We start from the raw sequence: 16,053 nt of genomic DNA on the forward strand, positions 1-16,053 counted from the left end.
TCATAACAGTCTTACTATGCTAAATACATTTGAATTTCTGAAGCCCCCCAAGATTAGGAATAGTTAAAGCAGAAAGGGGAAGTTAAGCCAATATCATAGCCCAAGGCATTTTACTTGGTTGGTATTGTTTGGAATGTGTAAGATATTTTATTCAAATTGATTTTCTTCACTTTAAGTAAGCAGTGAAATCCTTATTTCTGAAAAACTATACAGACTGTAGAACATGGGCTTTGTTAAACAGGGACCAAATGGTGCAGACCATGTTGAAGGTCTTGAACTCGATCTTAGGATCAAAGGGAAGCTATTGAAGATTTTTAGATAAAACATATGATCATATTTGCATTCATATTTTTTAAATTAAATTTATTAGGGTGACATTGGTAAATAAGATTATAAAGAGTAAAGGGGGCCAAATATATAGTGACATATTTGCATTTAAAAATGATTTGGGGGAAAATAGATTGGATTAAGCGAAAAATAGTGAGCTGAAGGTCAGTATCCATTTTCAACCTACTATTTTTTCCTTATATTGATTGTAGATCTCCTTCCTTGTCTGCTCTCCCTTTTCACGCAGGGAATCCTGAATCCCTTCTCCACTTACGAAAGCTACACTCATCAATCCCAGGATAGACAAGAACACAGTAGCAAAAACAAGAAGCAGCCTCTTAGTGTGGGGCACAGGAATCCCGATAGGTAGGGCCGCAGCCAAGGGGAGCAGGAAATAGGGGTACAGTCGCGGTGGACAGTGAATGTTTCAAAGCCTGCGTTCTTAAAAATCACTGCTCACATCAGTTTCATTTAATTTCCATTTCTTTGGCAAGATCTTTGGCTTAGTATAGACAAGTATGATAAATGTTAGAAATAAATACTATATTAATATTATATTTTAAACTTTTGACTGAAAGAGGAAACAGTTTGAAATGTTGAGACAAATGTGACAAATAGTAAGAAAGATTATTTTAAAATGATAATACTTAATCCTGAAAATATTTTGGATATGTGGAGTTTTATGTTGGCTCTCAAAGCTGAAGATAAATTATATTCTAGTTGATTAATTATTTTTGCTAAACTTAATCATATTATTTTTGGTATTCAAATAGAATTTATCACTTTTGAAGAAACTTGCAGATTACAAACATATTGCTTTCTCTTCTACTCATCTCATGTACGTTATGATCAAATAGAACTAATGTTTCCTTAAAAAAATAGTTTTCTTTTACATTGTAGTCACAGTTTTAATTATTTTCTTAAAATTGTTTCATTATGCAAAACCTTTGCTTTGATTATCTCATAAAAAGAGGTTAAGCTGTACATCTTATATAAGATAGAAGATATAGATTTTAAGTATATCTAACAAACTCAATTGATTTAACTTTATAATTGACAGTCATGGTACTAAAATTTTTTCTTACACAACTGTACTTAGAAAAATAATTATAAACTTAATCAGATTAATAAAGTATCTTTTATTTTTTCATTTCCACTTTTGTATATAGATTATCTCTCATTTTGACCTCAAGTATTATGTAAAATATTTTCAGCCTACTATTTTTTCTTTACATTGATTGTAGATCTCCTTCCTTGTCTGCTCTCCCTTTTCACGCAGAGAATCCTGAATCCTTTCTCCACTTATAAAAGCTACACTCATCAGCTCCAGGATATAGAAGAACATAATAGGAAAACAAGAAGCAGGCTCTTAGTATGTACATTATGATCAAATAGAACTAATGTTTTCTTAAAAAAATAATTATCTTTTAAATTGTACTCAAGGTTTTAATTATTTTCTTAAAATTCTTTTATTATGCAAAACCTTTGCTTTGATTATCTCAAAAAAAGAAAATTAATTCATCTGTATCATTTAATTAGGAGCCTATTAATACCACAGAAGTAAGTATGTAACAAAATAAGCTAACATAAGCATTTTTCAAGAGATGTCAATAGTATGGGAGTAGATGGGAGAATTGTACCCACACTGAAAAGTACAGGTTACTACAGAGACAAGCTCTGCACTAAATTCCTGTTTGAAAACCACATCCAGGTTAACAATTATGTGCCTCATTATTTGAAGGAGAAAAGAAGTAATAACTTAAGAATACTAGTGTTGTGGGATAAAATCATTAATTATTTTGAAGAAAGAAGCCTTTTCCTTTAAAATCTTTCCATTTTCAAAAGTGATTCATCATGTCATGATATTAATCTAAAAAGATTCATGATCTTGTCAACAAAGGCTCAAAAAGCATGAAGGAACTAGAAGGGAGTCATTTTGTATCAGCATAAAAAAATTAACCGAACTGAGTATTTTCAGACTTGCTTGTGCTCAGCCGTAGGCGTGAAGCGCGTGAGAGGATGGGAGGGCCTGCGGGAGGAGGGGCTCTGTGGCTGGGCACCACCTCAGCTGAGCTTACCTGAGTCTGCAGATGAAAGTAATGGCTTTCCCCTCTACTTTTGAAAACGTTTGATCATAACAGTTCTTGCATGTGTATTTGTTTGTATGTGTTTATTTTAAAATTAAAGTACACGTTTATAAAGTTAATTGGACTGATTTAAGTGTTTGGCTGGAGGAATTTTCACATGAGTTTTACGAATTAATACACCTATCTAACCACTACCAAGATCAATATATTGAACTCCATGAGATTTCATCTTTATTGTGCTCCATCCCAGACTACCTTCCTCCAGAGTTAGCCAAAATTCTGATACAAATTAGCATAGATTTGTTTCCCCTATTCTTGAAGCTAATATAACTTGAGTTATATGGTATGTATGACTTCTTTCAATCAAATTAATGTCTGTGAGATCCATTTATGTCATTGTGGTTATCACTAATTTGCTCTTTTTACTGCTATGTATCCATATGCATAATATATATATCCATTCTATTGTTCATGGTCATTTAAGTTTTTTTCAAATACTTGAATATTAAAAATAAAGTTGCTGTTAGACATGAGCAGAGCAATGACAATGGGCCAGGTACAGAAACTCACCAGTGCAGAAAGCCCCGGATGCTATCAAGGGGCACAACTGGGAAAACAAGAACCTTGTCCCCAGGGGAACCTGTCCTCCCCCAGCATGTCACTGGTCACCTGGTTTAGACCCCCTGTTTGTTTCCTCCCTAAAGATAACATCTAGGCCTCAGTTGTGTTTCAGCTCCAGGCCCAGAAAAGCAGAAAAACCAGACACTTGGAGCTGGGGCTGCCTCAGGACCAGATACGTTGACTAATGACCCCCTGCCCTGGCACTGATCAATCAGTGGAGACCAGGACCCTGAAAAAGCACAGCTGGAAAGCTGGCAAATATTCTATTGAGATCCTCCCCTGAGACTCCCCCTAAGATATCCCCTGCAAAAAAGAAAGAAATTTGCTCAGGACAAAGGACCCACTGCACGCTCCCCACTAGGGGAGCAGGCCAGTGCCATCTCTTCCTCCCTTCTTCTTTCCGAGGGGAACCCAGGAGACTTGCAAAAGGGGAGCAATGGGCAGTGGCAGCTCATCTGGGACTTATCCCCTGAACTGTCTCCAAGGCCCCCTTCTCTCTGACTCCTCAGGGAGCCAGAGCAGCCCATCTTGAGCTCTCCGGTTGCTTCATCTGTGCCCTTCCTTATCTCACTGTCCTAAGTACATTTTTGCTGCCATCATGGACCCAGTACCCTCTGACTCAGTGCTGTGTAGCCCTTCCCTTTGGATATCCCATCCCCAGCCCCTTTTCCTTAAATAAATCCAAATTTTCTTTATTTACCGCCTGAGATGGCTATTGAGCCTGCCCAATCACCACTGACTTTAACTTTTCAGTTGCTATAATTATATTATTTAGTACACATATGTACTCTTAAGAATTTAAAAGTAGAAGTGATGGGTGTAGGGCAGCAATTTTCAACCGATGTGAAGCAAGAAGTTTTAAAACATGCAATACCTGACCACTTAGTCAGGGGCACTGACCTCTTTTCCCTTAGATTGTCAAATAAAAAAATGACAACAGCTAACACAATAGTCATTCCAGGATGAATAAATTAAAATTATATTTGTCAGATCAGCAAACAATATATTTTTTGGTGTGCTGCAGAATTTTAGTAATTAGTTTATGTGTGCCATGAGATGAAAATGTTGAAAATCATTTGTCTGGGGTAAGTGTAGGTGTAACTTTCTAAATACTACCTAAAAGTTTGCCAAAGTGGTCGGACTAATTTACCACCATCAATGTATGAGTGTTTTCCTTACTACCTCTATTCTAACACTTAAAATGCCCTCTCATTTTAATTTTAGTCACTGTGATGGGTGTTTTGTGGTCTTAATTTCTTTGATAATAATGTTTATTGACTATGTGAAATTCTCTTTCGTGAAGTGCTTGGTCAGTATTTTGGCCATTTTAAAAATTGAGTTATTTATTTTTTACTATTTAGTGAGAGTTCTTTATATATTCTGGATATGAGTCCTTTGTCAGGTATATTTACTGTAAATATTTTCTCTTAGTATGTCTTATTAACTCCCTTAAAGATAATTTTTTTTGATAAGATATTGTTAAGGTACAGTTAGCAATTTTTAGTGAATTCTTGTGTGTGTCTTGTTTAAGAAATCTTTGCCTATTCTAAGGTGGCTAACTTATATTTTTATGTTCCCTTCTAGAAGTATTATTGTTTTATCTTTCTCATTTGCATCAATAGTAAAACTTTTATTTCTTCTTTATTATGATAAAGATAAAAGTAGAGATTTATGTTTTTTCTAATGTATACTTAATTTTGTAGTATCATTTATTTAAAAGGCCATCCATTCTCCACTGACTGGCATTGGCATGTTTATTTATAAATGAAATGACATATGTAAATCTGCTTCTTGACTCTCTATCCTAGTATTGGTTGATTTGAATATTCTTATATAAAAACCACACTGTTTTGGTTATTATTGCTTTGTAGTAATCCTTGTAATTTGATAGGGTAAGTTCTATAAAAAAATTTTGGTAATAATTTTCTTTGTTATTCAAGATCCTTTGGATTTCTAATAAATTTTGCAATTTTGTTTGAGAAATCTAGTTGGGTTAGACAAAGACCAATTCATATATTTTTAAAAATGTATCTTTATTGTTGAAAGTATTACAGATGTCTCCCTTTCCCCCTCATTGATTTCCTCCACCCTGAACCACCACCCTAGATGTTTACTACGCTATTGTCTGTGTCCATGGGTTATGCATATATATATATATATATATATATATATATATATATATATATAAGTTCTTTGGTTAATTTCCTCCCCCCCCCCCATGCCCACCTTTCCTGTGAGATTTGTCAGTCTGTTCCATGCTTTTATGTCTCTGGATCTTAGCCTGTAAATCTTTATTATAGTAAGCAAGGATTTATTAATTTATTACAGTATTGCTTCATTACTCTTTCATTAAGATAACTTTTTCGTAGGAAAACTGAAGAAAGCTCCAGTAAAATGCAATTTTTATTACAAGCTATTATAGATTTTGTAATGTGCCTTTGGAAATGTTCAGAATATCTAATCAAATAATACACAAAAATAGAAAGTTTGCAATGATTCTTACCCTCAAATTGAAACAAGTTGAGTTAACATAAAATGCCAAACAAAGAATCATCTAGAAAATGTATAGTTCAGCAGTTAAACTTTTTAAGGAAAATGCTATGAATTGAGTTGCAATTATTTTTCTTTTAATGCAATTTGAAGCGATCTTTTATGCAGCTTTTTTAAGAGTCAGAAAAATATTTAAAAATTTTAAAAAACTCTTTCATATTTTTAGCAGACACAGGAAGGAAGTAGGTTATTAACTCGGTAAAGTTATATAATTCAGGAAGGTTTTGTGCTTGTTGTTTGTTAGATTACAGGCTTGATCATGTTTAAAGCAAACACTAGAAAGGAAAACTTTGGATGTAAAAGACCAGTGGCTTAAATGGAGGTCCCTGGGAAGTCAGGAGGGTCCAGGATAGAAGCACAGACAGAAGAATTAGGCTTGGGTGTGATGAGGGCCACCTCTTTTGAAAGGAGAAAGAGCAGAGAGTGTGTATAGATATGTGGTTTAACAGACAGGTGGGAGAACGCTGAATGGCTTACTCTTCCGTTTCTTCTTGGAAATAGCAAGGGAGATCATTTGCTGCCAGGAATGGGGACAGAGGATAGGATGTGGGGAGAGGAAAAGTTTTTAAAGAATTATTAGAGTAAGAATTTATAGACTAGAGAAACTTAGCAGGACAGCTGCTGTAAGGGGTTGAAGGTTAATGTGACTTTTGTTATGAATTTGCTTACTGTAGAAACCTCTTGAGAAGTAATTGTGTGAATTGTTGTCTTGTAGGTATACCTAACCTATGGTATTTTTAAAAATCTTTTCAAAATATGGCATCTCACAGACATATAATTCAATACAAATTTGGATATTCTAACTTAATATGGAAATATCCCGATACAGAATATTATTATGCTTAGAAATTTTAAGAAAAATCTTTATTTTAATTTCCCTAGATTACCAAAACTTGTTTCATCTGTGGTGAAGAAAGAAAATAATGGTTGATCTTTATTTGTATGATTGTTCATCAGCTACTTAAAAGTAATTATAAAGTTAACTCAGGTTTTTCTCACCAAAATTTATATGTATAATCTTATTATACAACCCTTAGATGAGTTTCCCTACTGTCTACTATTCTTTATATTCCTTTAATCATCAGGTTTAAAATAGTAATAACTTACATTTACATAAACTTTAGAATTTACCAAGTATTTCCTCCCCTCTTGCCCAAATTCATGCAACTTGTTCTGTACAACTAAAATGTAAACTCAATTCTTTTTATTCTAATTCTAGTGCTATTTCCACCATACCACAGGGGGGATAGTAATACACTTTTAGTCAGACTAATTTAATTATACTGGAAAGCCTGAACTCTGTTTATTTGTGCATATGTTTTTATTTGAACATGAAGATACGGATAGAGGATTTTTTCCTTTTATGTTTCATAAACATTTTGTATAAACTTAATATTAATTAGATAATTAAATACAGTGAACAAGTGTTCTGTGTGTGTGTGTGTGTGTTTAATCCTGTAATCATTTCCTTTTTACTTTTCCTGGAAAAGAATACTATATAATGCGTATGTGACTTTACCTTAATTTATTAGTTTTGTAAATGTAGATTCTGTTATTTCAGTTTTATTTTTCTAGAGTGAAGCATACCTGAAATTATAAGAAGGAAAATTTAACAAACAATGCTAAGTAACCAAGAAATTGAGCATCTGCATTTCAACTCTATCTATATATTAGAAAACAATTTCAAAATTTGGAGATATGGTTCATGATTTAATGTTTTATGTAAATCAACACTGGCTGAGATCCAAAAATAAATAGCTTCACTAATAAAGAAAGATTTCTTATATTCCCTCATGACCCACATGAAATATTTTTGTTTGTTTTTGCTATACTGTAACAGCACTTAAATGACAGTTGAAATATTGCTTTAAAAATCTCAAAATTTGAAAAATCAAGGCAAGAGCATTTTAAATTTAAATCCATGTAAAAGATTTGAACAGATATTTCTCCAAAGATGACAAGCACATTAAAAGATGCTCAGTTTCATTGGTCATTAGGAAATACAAATCATTGAGATTCCATTATACCCCAATGGAATTGCAATGATAAAACAGATAATAAGTGTTGGCAAAGATATGGTGGCATTTGAACCCTTATTTGTTGTTGGTGGGAATGCAAAACTGTGCAGTCACTTTGGGAAAGAGTTTAGCAGTCCCTCAAAATGTTACGCATGGAATTACTTTATAACCCAGCAATTTCACTCCTAGTAATATGTCCAAGGGAAATAAAAGAGTCCACATGAAAACTTGTAGCCCGGCTGGTACCACTCAGTGTTGAGCATCGACCATGCACCAGAGGCCACCGGTTCACTCCTGGTCAGGGCACATGCCGGGTTTCGGCCTTGATCCCAGCAGCGGGCATGCAGGAGGCACCCCATCAATGCCGATGTTTCTCTCATTGATACTTCTGTCCCTCTCTTCTTCCCTCTCTCTCTCTAAAAAAAAAGGAAAATCAATAAAAAACATATTTAAAAACAAAAAAACTTGTAGACTAATGCTCATAGCAGCATTATTCATAACAGCCAAAAAATAGAAACAACCGAAATGTCTATCAATGGCTGAATAAATAAACAAAAATGGTATATCCATACAATGAAATATTACTCATCAGTAAGAAAGAATGAAGTCCTGATACATGCTACAACATACATGAAACTTTAAAGCATCATGCTAAATAAAAGACCACGCATTATATGGTGACATTAACATAAAATGTTCAGCATAGGCAGATATATGAAAATAGAAAATAGATTAGTGTTGCCTGTGTCAAAGGAAAATTGCACCAGGCAAGTTAAACAGTCAAGAAAGATTTTATTCAAGACCATTGCAATAGATAAGAGAGACTGAACTCCACTTCTCTGAAACAAAAAATAAAAGGATTGTTAAGTGCTGGCGTGAGCTAGAGGGAGTACTGGAGGACACTAGGGTGAAGTCAGTCAGTGTGATTAGGCAATCTAACATAGCTAGGCTCCTACCCTCCCACAGAGGCAGGGAGATAGTGGCGCTATCTCCTTTGATGATTGTATTTCAAAGGGATGACTCTCAGGTCCTTGTGAAAGAGATTTCTAGGTTGTAAAACTGGTAAGAGGCTGGAAGAAGATTTATCTACATTTCAAGGGAGCAGAGAAAGAATTTGCAATGACAAGTTTTCTAAAGTAAAAGGGGGGATCAAGGGTCTCTAGTCAAGAAGAAACTTGCTTATAGGTTAGTCAAACTGAGGGGGGAAAGGCCATCTTGATCACCTAGGGTCTGGGAGAGGGTTTGAGTGAGAACAAGAGTCACTGCTCATGGGTATGAAGTTTTTTTGGAGTGAGGAAATATTCTAGAACCAATTGTGATAACTGTTGCCCACCTCTGTGAATATATTAAAAACCATTGAATGGTACGCATTAAATGGGTAAATTATGCCCAGGCAGGCGTGGCACAGCGGTTGAGCTTCGACCTGGGATCCAGGCCATTGGGGTTCAATTCCTGGTCAGGACACATGCCTGGGTTGTGGGCTCGATCCCCAGTCGGGGGCAGGCAGGAGGCAGCCGATCAATGACTCTCTCATCATTGGTGTTTCTATCTCTCTCTCTCCCTCTCCCTTCCTCTCTCTGAAATCAATACAGATATATTTAATAAATAAATGGGTAAATTATGTTAATTATATCTCAGTAAAACTGTTTAAAAATAAGAGTTTGTATAATTATTTGTATCATCCTACCTATTTAAGTGTTTCTTTACAAAAGTAAGAAAGTATAAAAGGGTATGCAATTGCAGTTGATTATAATTTTTGTCTCTAAAATGTCTGTTTCTTAAGAAGTTTTGCAGTGTGCTCATTACTTGACTTCAGAGGCAATTTAGCATTTCTTTCTTTCTTTTACACTGCTCACTTGCCAGCCAGAACAGCCTGCCTGTCAACATTGTTACTTTATGATCACCTTATTTGATCTGCAGAAAATGGCCCATATCTCAAGTGAGATATACACTCACCCAAATGGTATATTGTGTACCAAGACTTGGGTCCAAAATCCTTGCATGGCCCAGCCAGTGTGTCTTGATGGTTGAGCGCCGACCTATGAACTGGGAGGTCGTGGTTTGCTCCCGGTCAGGGCACATGCCTGGGTTGCGAGATGGATCCTCCGCAGAGGGCGTGCGGGAGGCAGCTGTTCAGTGACGACTCTCTCATCATTGATGTTTCTATCTCTCTTTCCCTCTCCCTTCCCCTCTCTGAAATCAATAAAAACATATATTTTTTAACAACATCCTTGCATGACTCCAATTTTAATTAATTCAACAGGTACATATGGGGACCTTAAAAGTTCTATTGCCTTTTTAACACAGGTTTGATTAAAGGTCAGGCCTGAGTAGTGAGTTTTGTTTTTCCTTTGCCTGAGAAAAAGGTTATATTTGACAATTTAGCATCATTTGACACATTTGACCTCCTAGAAATACTTTTTTTTTTGCATATTTACATAAAAGCAATTTTTAAAAAATTTTCCTTCTACTTCGCTATTTCACCTCTCTTTTGTTGAATCTTTTTTTTTTCTTCAGACTTCTGAATGTTAGGATACTCAGAATCTGTCCTCACATCATGCTCTTCTTTCTTCATATATATATATTTCTTCACTATATACTTTACAGGTATACAATTCACTTTTGCTAACTAATGATAACATTTATGTAACAGGAAGAAGTGGTCATCATTACCCTCACTTAGATAGAGACCAAATAAGAATAAATTTCTTTAGCTATGAATTTAATTCATTATCTACTGGAAGTCATTTTTAAAGTTTTTTTTCTTTGAACTAGAAAACAGCTATTAAAATGATGTGACTTGGATATTATTTTTGTTTTCATGAAATTATAAAATGACTGCATGGTTATTTGTCATGCAAGACATTTTTCTATTGACTGTCTAAGAACAGGGTTAGCCCATTAACTAACTTTTTAAACAAAATTCTGGCAGTATGTTATTAAAAAACAACAAATGTAGGCTCATTTATCTATGTACTTATTCATTTGGTAAATATTTATTAAATGCTTCTTATATGACAAGATCTATTTCAAGTACTAGAGATATAGCAGTGAACAAAATGAAAAGAAAATCTGCAACCATGGATTCTATATTATAGTTTTAAAGAATCAGGGACAAAAAATAAACAAAACAAATATATAATATTCTATAAGGAAATAAGTCCTATGGAGAAAGATAAAACAGGGCAGGGGAAACAGAATGCCTTAGTGGAGGTTACAATGTCTAAAATGATGGCCTGAAAGAATCTCTTTGAAAAGGGAACATTTGCAGATAAATATCTTGGTGAAGTGCATTTTAAGCAGAGGGAAAAGACAGTGCTAAGGCCCTGAGGTAGGCCTCATGTAAATCCATGTTTAATGTGAAAAACAGCAAGAATACTAGTGTGTCTAGGGAAAGGTGAGTGGAAGAAGAGTAGGAGGAAGTGAAATGAGAGAGGTAGCAGGTTCATGCTGAGCTATGTAAGCAATCTAAAACTTTATCTTTCAATTTTCATAATATGAATAGATATTTATTGGAGGACTTTAGAGAAGTGGTTTGATATGTTACATTTTTAAAGGATCACTTTTGCTTTTATGTTGAGAATCACTTTGAAGAGGGCAAGGGTGAAAGCAGGGAGACTTGGTGGGAGGTCAATGCAATAATATAGGCAAGAGATGGCAATGGTTGGTAGAGAGTACTGAGAAGTGGCCAGTGTCTAGATATATATGAAAAGTAGATGTGTATGGATGTGGAGTAAGAGAGAAAGAGAGGTGTCAAGGGTAACGTCAACTATTTAATTCCATAAGTAACTAGAAGGATGAGCTTTCTTTAACTGACATAGGATGAGGGGTCTGGGAGGCAAAACACAGAGATGGTTAGAGCCATGCAAATTTTGAAATGACTATTAGAGAGGTTGAGAATGCAATTGAATCATGAGAATGAAGTTCAAGGAAAGGACTGAATGTGAGATTTACATTTGAGAATCATCACTGCATATATATACATATACATATACATATACATATACATATACATATACATATATATATATATATATATATATATATATATATATAATTTGTAAATGAGATCACAAAGGGAAGACTAGGCAGAGAGGGAAGTGACCCAAATCCTGAGCCCTGAGGGTCAGCAAAGGAGACTGCAATAACCACTATGAAAGAAAGAAACCAAAAATGTTTGCTATCCTGGAAGCCAAGGGAATAACATCTATCAAGGTAGAAATGAGAAACTATGTAAATGTGGCTGAGAGATCAAGTAAGATAAGAAATATGAATTGACCTTGAGATTGAGCAACTGATGACTTTGAAATAATAGTTTTGGTTTCGCTGGAAACTCAATTAGATATTGGCTCAAAGGGAGAATGAGAGGAATTTAAGTAAAGATAACTGATTTATTTTTATGTTTGCTTTCTTTGTTTTTCTTCTATAAAAGGGAGAAAAATGCATGCGCCTCTTCAAGGCTGACTGCATCCAAATATTGTAGTTTTCATGAGTGTACTGGAAATACCTTTTAGTCAGAAGATCCATGAGAACCATGACCTCAAAAGGTTAACAGATCTCAGTTTCAAGCACCCACTCTGTGTGATCTGCCACATTTTACACTAAAGGGGCTGTGGGGATGGAGAGTAAAGTGAACTGAGAAGATCAAAAAGAAGGTTCTTCCTAAGGCTTAGAAATGAGTAGAATTAGTTTCTTCATCCATGCCCCTTTACCCAGGTCTCTATCCCATTTTTCCTAGATTTCTCACATTAAGTGCCACTCCTGGGACTCTGTCTTAACAAGAGTTCAAAGTTTAAAATTTTGAAGAAATAAGATTTCAGAGGCTGCCCCAGCTTGATTCTATTTGGAACCCCATTTCTCATTCCGCAGATAGTTCCCTTCACTCCGCATTAGGAGAATGTTATAGACCTGACAAGGTGCCTAGCAGATCTCCTCTTACAGGGAGGCTGATCATCTGAGGATACCTGCAATATGCTGCTCTTAGAAATTCATGCCCACGTTTGAACTGAAGCCACGCCTTCCACAGGCGGCTCCCCTCCAGTGGGTAAGGAATGTGAAGGCAGGTCCCTTCAGGAGACACAGGGTTCTGTTGACCAACTTTGGCTCAAGGTTTACAAATGGCTTCATTGAACCTACCTTAAACTCCATCCAAACACCTCCCTTTCTCTCCTTCACTTTTCCACCCGTCCTTAGCTGCTTCTCTGTTTCTTCTTGCACAAACAGTTCAAGAACTAATGCAAACAGGATCTGAGTTGGCATCCATACACAGAGACGCAAAGTACTATCATGCCCTCTTTCTCTCCCTTACTCAAGTGGGAACCCGGGGGTTCAGGCAATAACGGGAGTTTTGATGAAAGTGTGGTTCCTGGTGAGCTCACTGTACCTGCACACCCATTCGATGTCCATTTTCTCAACTCCTGGGCATATATTTGGAATTGGTATGCTTGACTGCAGGAGTGACTCCACATTGAGTGCCTGGTCTGCGGATTAAGAGATGATATAGTGGAGCCCAGCCGGGCATGGCTCAGAGGTTGAGCATGGACCTAGGATCCAGGTGATCAGGGTTCGATTCCCAGTCAGGGCACATGCCCGGGTTGCGGGCTCGATCCCCAGTCAGGGGCGTGCTGGAGGCAGCCGATCAATGACTCTCATCATTGACGTTTCTATCTCTCTCTCTCCCTTTCCTTTCCTCTCTCTGAAATCAATAAAGATATATTTAAAAAAAAAAAGAGAGATAATATAGTGGGGAAAACCAAATACAGTACTTTGAAACTATTCCTTCCCACAACTCCATCTGAGAAAACAATATGTTTTTCTGAGAGGAGTATGATGAATATTAAAGCAACCATTATAGCCCTAAAAGATGCAGAGGTGGCAGGCCCTATCGCATATTGATTTAATTTTCCATTGTGGCTCTTGTAGAAACTAGAGAATTACTATACAATATTGCAGGCTCGACCAAGTAGTAGCCCCAGTAATAGCTCCTGAATCAGTCATATTGTCACTGCTAAAGCAGATTAATAATACCTCAGACACATGGTATGTGTACATTTATTTTATGAATGCATTTTTTATCATCCCAATAATTAAAAGAAACAATTTTCAACTGTTTCTCTCTCCATGTATATATATGTATATATATTTATATATAATATATACACACACACACATATATATAATGGAATAATATTTGGCCACAAAAAGATAAAACTTTGTCATTTCCAATAATACTTGAGGTATTATGCTAAATGAAATAAGACAGATGCAGAAAGACAAATAAATACCATATGACTTTACTCACATGTGGAATAAAAAAAAGAACAAACAAAACAAAAACAAACTCATAGATGCAGTCAACAGATTGGTGGTTACCAGAGCGTGAGGGGAGGGGAAAGTGGGTATGGAGAGTGGTCAGATGTATGGTGATGAATGAAAACTAGACCTTTGGTAGTAAGTACACTGTAGTGTATACACGTGTCAAATTATAATGTTGTATATCTGAAACATATAATGTTATAAGCCAATGTTACCTCAATTAAAAAACACTATTATAGTGTCTCAGATTTCTTTTACACCCCAACTTAACTTCCCTCACTTGAGGGAGGAATGTCACTCCTTTTGAGAATGCTTGGGATAACTGGTAACAGAAGTAGCCTAAATGGTTTTGAGGATTGGGTGCTCATATAAGCATGCACCTTAATTTTTTGGAGGAAATAGGACATGGTAGGCTTACAGGATGTAGCATATGCCTTAAACCAGCAGCTCATATATGCTTAGGATGCATAGATGTGAGAACCGAGAGATGACAGTGAGGATGATCTCTTTCATTATTACATATAGTAATATTTTCAGGACATTCTCTTTCTGTCACTGCAACTTTTAACATTATGGGTGTGGGGATTCTCATGCCCAAAGCAGGAATGTTTTTGAAAAAAAAAAATTATATATATAATCATAGTTCCAATGAGTTAGAGGCAAATCTACTCCTGGCCATTTTGGGCTTGTTATGCATCCAAATCAGCAAGAAGAGAACTTACTGGGGTTATTGATCCCTTTATAAGGAAAGTATTTAAACAATGAACAAAAAGAGGGCTGCTATCAGAATCCAGGGGGTTCACTGGGGCACTTCTTGTTATTTCCTTGGTGCTTTTTAATAGCCCTGATCAGTGGAAAACTGGCAAAGCAAGATGCCAGATTCTGCAGGAAAGATGATTTGGGTTACCACACTGAAGAACCGCATCCAGAAAAGCTACTGGTGCAGGGTAAGGAGAATATGGAATGTATTGTAGATTAAGGCAATTGTGATCACCAACCCAGGTCTTTGACCAGCTAAAGAAGTGGGGATCTAGCTGTATTTTACATTATTTAACCCTTTTCTTCCCTCCCTCTTTTCCACCCATTTTCTTATATGAACACTAGTTGTGGTTAATGTTTAGGTTTCAGATAGGAGTGTGATTGAATGAATGTGCTGTGGGACTTTATGTGTCGCCTGTATTTGGAGCCCACCTGTCACCCAGGCCAAGAAAACAGTGTATGCTGAGAAACAAAAAGATAAACTGTGCCATGCATCTTTTTTTGTTTTTTTAAATTCACTCTCTACCCTGCTCAGCTTCCTGGAAAGTATACCTGCAGTGGTTATCTCAGCAGTCTGTCTTGTCCTCTGACTTCCAATTGAAATTAGCCAATGAAGAACTTCTGACAGATGATCAGAAGGAAAGAAGACAGATACATTGGGTATTTCATGCACAAGTCCTTTCCCCAAGGAGTTCCTCAAATAAAGATAGTCACATTACTAACTTTTTAAAATAATCTCTTTAATAAACTCTCTTCAATTTATCCTAAATGAGTACACTATCAGTTTCCTGCTGGCACCTTAACTTATACATTAACTATGATATGTTTTTGTTTATATGGGCCTAATTCCAACATTATATATCTATGTTAGACACATGACCTATAGCATCGTAGTCAATATGAAGCTAAGTGAAGAAATATTTTTGGCCACAGAAAATATTCTGAATCTTGAAAGCTTTGAAATTAACTGCTACCTTGGAAAAAACTGATTGTAACCTGACCCGATAAGGTCAGCCATAATAGAGTGTAACATTATTCCAGGGAAAACCAAGTTTGCTTTTAGAAGGCTTTATAGAAATTTACGTTACTACTCATTGATGAACAAGAAAGTTAAATGAATTCTCTACATTTGCATTTTCTTCTGACCATATGGAAAGAAAAGCCATGTATATACCTAATGTACCTTAACAGTATTTAGCTTAGTATATTATTTTTAAAAATTAACACTCTATTAATAATTTTTACATCTCCAAATATAAAACTAGATCCCAAAGCAAATATTTTAAATATATAATTAAGATGATGTTCCTTTCTGATTAAATATTTCATCTTCCCTGTTTTGTCCTCAGGTTATAGCACAGTGAATGACCTACTTT

This window comes from Miniopterus schreibersii, assembly GCF_964146895.1.
Source record: "Miniopterus schreibersii genome assembly, chromosome: 2".
In the NCBI taxonomy this organism is placed as follows: domain Eukaryota; kingdom Metazoa; phylum Chordata; class Mammalia; order Chiroptera; family Miniopteridae; genus Miniopterus; species Miniopterus schreibersii.